Here is a 9074-nt window from a genome sequence, read left to right on the forward strand (position 1 = left end):
ACTAGTTGAGCGATTCAACCGCACGCTCAAGGGAATGATTGGGGGATTGGAAGAGCCCCTCCGTCGCCAGTGGGATGTACTACTTCCGTGCCTCCTCTTTGCCTATCGTGAAGTTCCCCAAAAGTCCCTCGGTTTTAGCCCCTTAGAACTGTTGTACGGGCACCCTGTGCGAGGGCCCCTCAGCCTAGTCAAAGAAGGTTGGGAGATGGCCCCCCTAAAGACCCCTCCAGACGTCTTCAAGTACCTCCTGGCACTACGCAATCAGACCCGGCGATTCAGGGAAATGGCAAAAGCGAATCTTGAGGCCAGTCAGGAGGACATGAAAAAATGGTACGATCAAAATGCCTCCTCCGTCGAATTCGAACCTGGTCAACAAGTGTGGGTGATGTCCCCCACCGAACCATGTGCCTTGCAGGACAAGTGGACGAGGCCCTTCAAAGTGGTCGAACGCAAGAGCCCCGTCACCTATCTCATCGATATGGAGTCTCCCCGGAACCCCCTCCGGGTCCTCCACACCAACAGACTCAAACCCCACTTTGTGCGCTCGGAACTCAGCCTCCTGATGGCTACAGACAGTGGGGCGGAAGAAGACTCCGAGCCTCTCCCTGATCTCCTGAAGACTCAGGAGAAAGACGGTTCCGTGGACGGGGTCCGGCTCTCCGAGGCCCTCACCCCAGAGCAACGCCAAGGCTGCCGGGACCTCCTGCTGCAGTTTGCTACTCTGTTTTCCCTCACCCCAGGGGTCACCCCCTGGTGCTTGCACGACGTGGACACGGGGGACAGTCCCCCTATCAGACACCGGGCATACCGCGTACCAGATCGGGTGCGGGCCTGCATCCAAGAGGAAGTGTTTAAGATGCTCACGCTCGGGGTCATCGAGCCCTCGGACAGCCCCTGGGCCAGCCCGGTCGTGCTGGTCCCCAAAGCCGCTGCCCCCGGCACCACTCCTGAACTCCGATTCTGCGTCGACTATCGGGGCTTGAATGCTGTCACCAGGACCGACGCTCATCCCATCCCCCGAGCGGATGAATTGATCGACCGCATGGGGGCTGCCCGCTACCTCAGCATCTTCGACCTGAGAGCGGGCTACTGGCAGATCGGTCTCACACCCCGAGCCCAAGAACGGTCCGCCTTTTCTACCCCCGATGGCCACTACCACTTCAAGGTCATGCCCTTCGGCATGAAGAATGCCCCAGCTACTTTTCAGCGACTAGTGAACCAGGTCTTGGCGGGGCTCGAAGAGTTCAGCGCCGCCTACCTGGACGATATCGCTGTGTACAGCCACCACTGGTCCGACCACCTCCACCACCTCCGAGAGGTCCTGCAAGCCCTCCAGCGGGCCGGCCTCACAATCAAGGCCGGCAAGTGCCAAATTGGTCAGGGGTCCGTGACCTACCTCGGACACCAGGTGGGAAGCGGTCTGGTGGCCCCTCTGCAACTCAAAATCGCTGCCATCCAGTCCTGGCAACCCCCAGTCACGCAGACCGAGGTCCGAGCCTTCTTGGGACTCACCGGCTACTACCGGCGGTTCGTGAGGGACTATGGCAGCATTGTGGGGCCCCTCACGGGTCTCACGTCCAAAAACCAACCGAAGAAGATTAACTGGACCCCCGACTGTCAAGCGGCCTTCGAGAAACTGAAAGCCGCCCTGTGCACCGCCCCTGTGCTCCAGGCCCCCGATTACAGTCGGGAATTCATTGTGCAAACGGACGCCTCCGACCACGGCATCGGGGCGGTTCTCTCCCAGCTGTACCCCGAGGGTCTTGACCAGCCGGTGGCCTTCATCAGCAGACGCCTCCTGGCCCGAGAACAGCGCTGGAGCACAATCGAGAGGGAGGCCTTCGCAGTGGTGTGGGCCCTCAAAAAGCTCCGGCCCTATCTCTTCGGTACCCACTTCCGGGTGCAAACCGATCATCGACCCCTGCAGTGGCTAATGCAGATGCGGGGGGAAAACCCAAAACTATTGCGCTGGTCCATCTCCCTGCAGGGGATGGACTTCACTGTGGAACATCGACCGGGCCAAGACCACGCCAACGCAGATGGCCTGTCACGCTTTTTCCGCCTCGACGAGGAGAGTCCCCAAGAGGATGGGAGACTCTCCCCGCCTTCAGCTGGGGGGGACGCATGTTGGACAGGCCACATGAAGGGCTCGCTCCCTCCCCGCATGACACGGCCCAAGCCCCGGACTCCTAGGTGTTACCCACAAGAGCAACCCGCACCCCGTCTCCCGACGGAACTCCTGCCCCCGGACATCCATGTATCATGGGGCCGAACTCCTACCGGCTCCCCCGGCCGGATCAGCCGCCATCTTGGACACTGCGCCACGAGGCCGCGTGGCCTCAGCTCGACCCTAACCCTGGGCCTGGCCCGGCCCCGACAGCCCGGCACCACCATCCACCCAGGAGGTGAACGGACCACTTGGCAGGTCAATGGGAGAAAGAAGTGTCGATGGCTCTCCCCCGCCAGGTGCCGATCGCCCTCCAGCTCCCCCGGGCGCTGGCTCCACCCCCTGCTGGGTGTCTGGACTCCCTCATCCCGGACCCCCCGACCTCCAAGTGCGAGGGTCCGGACATCAAAGGGCGCCAGACCTATAACTAGGGCAGCTCCAGAGCAGGAAGGCAGTTGTATCCTGGAGTCGAGAGACACCGAGAAGAACTCAGCCTTGACGGACTACTGGCGCTGCCGTAGCCCTGCCTTGTGAATTATCGTCCTGCCTGCTGGCGCTGCCGCGGCCTTCTGCATCATCCATCCTTGTCGGGACCTGCTGGCGCTGCCGCGGACCGTTGTAACGACCACCTTCATCGGGACCTGCTAGCGCTGCCGCGGACCGTGTAACGACCACCTTCATCGGGACCTGCTGGCGCTGCCGCGGACCGTGTAACGACCACCTTCACCGGGACCTGCTGGCGCTGCCGCGGCCCGTCCAAGCTAGAACACCGAGCTCGAAGATTGTGAGCTACCCACCATACCATCTCAGCTACCAGATTGGTAACCAGACTGTCCCGCTACCCCCTTTTTCCCAAACCAAGAGACTAGAATCGAGGGGACCCCTGAGTCCAGACCTCCTTGTACCATTTCATCGTACCTCAAGAAATCGCCTATAAAGAACGTTAAATCCTATCCTTGTGTGGTGTGTATCTGTGGGGGGGAAGTTACTCATCTGTACGATCGCTGGAGACGGCTCTCCCCGGAGACCTCTCCCCTTGTCCTCGGCCGACCCTCCCGGTCCGTCTAACACTCGAGGTTCGCCTCTGCGAGTTCTCGGAATTTCCGGGTCTGGTTGCGGAGCGCCAAGAGGTTTCGGAACACATCCGGAGGGGTCCCCTGGAGAGTCGTTTCCCAACCCTCCTTGACCAGGCTCAGGGGTCCCCGGACGGGGTGTCCATATAGAATTTCGAATGGGCTGAACCCCAGGGATTTTTGTGGAACCTCCCGGTAGGCGAACAGGAGGCATGGGAGGAGGACGTCCCATCTCCGGCGTAGAGGTTCTTCAAGGCCCATGATCATTCCTTTCAGTGTCCTGTTAAAGCGCTCGACTAGGCCATTCCCTTGGGGGTGGTACGGTGTGGTGAACTTGTACGATACTCCGCACTGCTGCCAGAGGGACCTCATGTATCTGGTGATAAAGTTCGTACCCCGATCACTCACGACTTCGCGGGGGAACCCCACGCGGGAGAAGATCCCCATCAAGACCCGGCCTACCACGGGGGCCGTCACGGTGCGGAGGGGGATGGCTTCGGGGTACCGGGTGGCATGGTCTACCAGGACGAGGATGAACCGGTGGCCCTGGGCGGTCTTGGGGTCCAGCGGTCCCACGATGTCGATTCCTACCCGCTCAAAAGGGGTACTGACGACGGGGAAGGGTTGTAACGGAGCCTTGCGCTTCCCCCCACTCTTTCCGCTGGCCTGGCACGTGAGGCAGGACTCCACATTCGCTCGCATCTTGGGCCAATAGAAGTGGGAGACGAGTCGCTGGTAGGTCTTATCTTGGCCTAAGTGTCCGGCCAGGGGTACATCATGGGCCAGGCCCAGGAGGAGACTTCGGAAGCGCAGGGGTACCACCAGTACTCGGGCCGATCCCAACTCGGCCGACTTCTGTTCGCTGTACAGGAGGCCGTTTTCCCAGTATACCCAGTGGGTGCCGGTCCGGTCGCCTGCTGCTTGGGCCTCGGCATGTTGTCGGGGTCCAATGAGGGACGGGCAGGTGGATTGTTCTTGGCAGAATTCTTCTCGGGAGGGGCCTCCTTCGCAGTGCCACTGGGCCATTTCCGGCAGGTCCCCGAGCTCGGTCAGGGGTTCGGGGTCGGGAGGCACGGACCCCTCGTCGGGAACGGTCGCTTCGTCCGGCAGGGGGTCGTTGGCCTCGGGTGGTGCATCCTGGACCTCGGGGATGGTGGCGGTGCTTAGCGGCATGGCCTCTCCCCCCTCGGAGGAAGGCACTCTGAGATTCATCGAGCGCGTGGTGGCGCATACCCATTCGGGTAGGCCCATCATCTCGAGATGGGCTCTTCGTTCCACTTGTCCCCACGGGGAATTCTCAAGGTCGTTGCCCAGGAGGCAGTCCATGGGCTGGGAGGTTCGGACCGCCACTTTTAACTTGCCGGTGACTCCCCCCCATTCGAAGGGGACTAGGGCCATCCGGCAGAGGCTCTCGGAATTGTCTGATGATATGACGGGACAAAAGGCGCCGGGCAGGATCTGATCTTCGGAGACCAGGTGACAATGAACCGCAGTGACACTCGCCCCCGTGTCCCAGAGGCCCTTGACTCGGTGACCATTGACCGTCACCTGCTGTCGGAACTTCTTTGTGTTGGCGGGCAGGGACGTTCCGGGGACCATCTCCCGGTCCCCTAGGGAGACCAAGGCCATGGCGGCTGGTTCCCATTCTTCGGAGTCTTCCATCTCTTCCCCCAGGGGTTGTTGTGGCGGTTCGCTGGTACATGGGACATTGAGGGTCGCTGGCATAGTGTCCGGTCTGTTGGCAGCGGAAACAGGTGATCCTCACTCGGGGCCCCGGCCTCCCCGGTGGCCCGGTGCTGGCCGGAGGTGGAGCTGGAAAGGGCGGAGGTTGTCCTCTGGGGGGGCTGCGCGGGGATCCCCCCGGGAGTTCCCTTGGCCGGCCTTGATTCCCTCCGCCCCTCTGGCGGGGGGGGTCCCTGACTGTGGCGACCGTAGTCTCCCACGGGGCCCCGGGAGGCCCGGGTGTTTACCCACCGGTCAGCGTCGACGGCCAGTTTTCGAGGGTCTGTGAGTTTGCTGTCCAGGAGGTGCTGGCGCAGCTCTACAAAGCAATTAGCGGACAAGTGTTCCCATGCGATTAGGTCGAACAGCTCCTCAAAGGTGGAGACTTTGCTGCCCTTGATCCACCCGTCCAAGGCCCGGCTGTAAAAGTTCACGTACTCCACCCAGGTGGTACCGGGTATCTTCTTGCAGTCTCTAAACCGTTGCCGGTACATTTCAGGGGTGAGCCCATATCTTGCTACTAGGGCCTCTTTCATGTGACTGTAGGAGTTCATCACCGTGGAGGGCAGGTCCAGCAGGGTATCTCTCCCCTCGCTCACGAACCGGCCCCACAGCCCAGCCCCCCAGTCTTTCTGCGGGACTCGGTGGGAGGTCATGGCGACTTCGTAGGCTTTGAACAATTGCTGGATGTCGTCGTTCTTATAGTATTCCTTCACCACATCTTTGGGGATGTGGACCTTTGGTTCCACGGTGGAGGAGAGGGGTTGGGTTTCCGAGGGTCTGGCCTCCGCATTCTTAGCCTTGAGCTCGATCTCTTTCAGGCTACATTCGTGCTCCAGTTGGAGTTTTCTTTCTTCGTGTTCTCTTTGTCGTTTCTTTTCCTCGAGTTCTCCTTGTAGGCGTAACTGTTCCACCGCCAGCTTCTTTTCGGCCAGTTTTAGCTCTCCTTCGATTTTTAATTTTGCTAGTTCTAGTTCGTGGTTGCGACCTCTTTCTCGGTCCGCTAGTTCCTCTGTGGATAGGCCCCCCTCGGGAGCGCCGTTCCTCCCCGGGGTGCTTCGTGGTTCGTTAGGAGGCTCTCCTTCTGTTTGTGTCCGGGGAGTTCCCGCCTCGACCCACGTTTTTAATGCTCCCTGGAAGTCCTCTTTCGTGCTTAGTCCGGTGGTAGCGATTCCAAGGTCTTTGCAAAATTGTTTCAGTTCTCGGTGCGTATAAGATTCTAACTGGTCCTCTTGGAATGTCGTGCTCGGGTTGGTGCCTGCGGCACCTAGGGAAGTTTCTCCTTCCATTTCTTCTTGGTAGTGCGTCAGCCGTCTACTGCACGATCTCTAGGTGTTGGCTCGGATCCCGTCGCCTGCCACCAAATGTTGGAAGGCATTCCCCGGGGAGGCTGCGGAATGCGTTCCTGACCACCCGGAGGCCCACCTTTCCCAGAGTTAGGCCGAGCAAGAGCGGGGAGGCCCTTCTTGGAAGGGTCTCGTACCTAGGATCGCACACGCTGCGCTTACTCTCTTCGGATAGAGGGACACCACACAGTAATTTGTTGTAAGACAATAGACTTTTATCGTTAGTTGTCAGGGATCTTTATGATCCGGAAGGCAGGTGCAGAATGGATGCCACAAGCGGCAGTGATCTCGTGATGAGGGGTAAGGGGTAGCGGGACAGTCTTTGAATCAGTGTCTCTGCAGAGTATCCGGCGCACAGCTCTCAATTCTCGAGCTGAGGGGATGTTGCTTCTCTCGGCAATCTCTGCTGATTCTCTTGGAGGAGCGGGCCGCGAGTCACTCAGCATGCACCGGGGGTTCGTAGTTCGGGGAGCCGCGACGGCGTCAGCAGGGCTCCGATGGTTCAGAGTTCGGGGAGCCGCGACAGCGTCAGCAGGGCTCAGATGGTTCAGAGTTCGGGGAGCCGCGACAGCGTCAGCAGGGCTCAGATGGTTCAGAGTTCGGGGAGCCGCAACAGCGTCAGCAGGGCTCAGGTGGTCCAGAGTTCTTCTGTTCGGGGAGCGATCGAGCCGCGACCAGGTCAGCAGGCTTTCGTCAGTCCAGGTCTTCTCTGCCTCCCGTCCCTTCCGCACCCCTTGTTATACTTCCCCTCCTCTTTGAAGTCCGGAGTCCTCGCCGAGAGGGGTCTGGGTGCCTGGGGCGGTGTGTCCGGGCTTCCTGTCGCTCGGCCCTTTGATCTGTTCAGGTGGGTCCGGGAGGGACTCCAGACGCCCAGCAGGCGAGGCGGCCGCTCACCGGGGGCCTGGTGGTCGATCGAAACCTCCCTCGGGGAAGAGACCAGAGGTGTGACAGGGTCGGCGCCTCTCGGTCTGGTTTGGGGGGTTTCGCTCTTCCTCGGCCGGGCATGCGTGTTGGGGATCTGGCCGGCCCTCGGGATGTTGGGCCATGGGGGCCGGAAGTCTGTGACATCGAGGATCGGTGCGGTTGCAGGGTAGCTTGCTGGTCGGGGGGGCCCACGCCACGAGGCCGGTCTCACAACGCCTCACACTGCTGCACGCCGCATACTGCTGCACGCCTCACACTGCTGCACGCCGCACACTGCTGCACGCCACACACTGCCGCACGCCACACACTGCTGCACGCCACACACTGCTGCACGCAGCACACTGCTGCACACCGCACACTTCTGCATGCCGCACACTGCTACACGAAACACTGCTGCACGCCACACACTGCTGCATGCCACACACTGCTGCACGCCACACAATGCTACAAGAAACACTGCTGCACGCCACACACTGCTGCACGGCACACAATGCTGCATGCCGCACACTGCTGCACGCCACACACTGCTGCACACTGCTGCATTACTCACTGCTGCACGCCACACACTGCTGCATGCCACACACTGCTGCACGCCACACAATGCTACACGAAACACTGCTGCATGCCACACACTGCTGCACGGCACACAATGCTGCACGCCGCACACTGCTGCACGCCACACACTGCTGCACACTGCTGCATTACCCACTGCTGCATGCTGCACGACACTGCTGCACGCAGCACACTGCTGCACGCCACACACTGCTGCACGCCGCACACTGCTGCACGCCACACACTGCTGCACGCCACACACTGCTGCATGCCGCTGCACGCCACACACTGCTGCACGCCACACACTGCTGCACGCCGCTGCGTGCCACACAGTGCCGCATGCCTCACACTGCTACACGAAACACTGCTGCACGCCACACACTGCTGCACGCCGCACACTGCTGCATGTCGCACACTGGTGCACGCCTCACACTGCTGCACGCCTCACACTGCTGCACGCCTCACACTGCTGCACGCCGCACACTGCTGCACGCCGCACACTGCTACACGAAACACTACTGCACGCCACACACTGCTGCACGCCACACACTGCTGCACGCCACACACTGCTGCACGCCGCACAATGCTACACGAAACACTGCTGCACGCCACACACTGCTGCACGGCACACACTGCTGCACGCCGCACACTGCTGCACGCCTCACACTGCTGCACGCCTCACACTGCTGCACGCCGCACACTGCTGCACGCCTCACACTGCTGCACGCCGCACACTGCTGCACGCCACACACTGCTGCACGACACACACTGCTGCATGCCGCTGCACACCACACACTGCTGCATGCCTCACCCTGCTGCACGCCTCACACTGCTGCACGCCTCACACTGCTGCACGCCGCACACTGCTGCACGCCGCACACTGCTGCACGCCGCTGCATGCCACACAGTGCTGCATGCCTCACACTGCTACACAAAACACTGCTGCACGCCACACACTGCTGCATGCCGCACACTGCTGCACGCCGCACACTGCTACACGAAACACTGCTGCACGCCGCACACTGCTGCATGCCGCACACTGCTGCACGCCGCACACTGCTGCACGCCGCTGCACGCCACACAGTGCTGCATGCCTCACACTGCTACACGAAACACTGCTGCATGCCACACACTGCTGCACGCTGCACACTGCTGCACGCCGCACACTGCTGCACGCTGCACACTGCTACACGAAACACTGCTGCACGCCACACACAGCTGCACGCCACACACTGCTGCACGCCGCACAATGCTACACAAAACACTGCTGCACACCACACACTGCTGCAC

The sequence above is a fragment of the Triturus cristatus genome, chromosome 6 (genome assembly GCF_964204655.1).
Source record: "Triturus cristatus chromosome 6, aTriCri1.1, whole genome shotgun sequence".
In the NCBI taxonomy this organism is placed as follows: domain Eukaryota; kingdom Metazoa; phylum Chordata; class Amphibia; order Caudata; family Salamandridae; genus Triturus; species Triturus cristatus.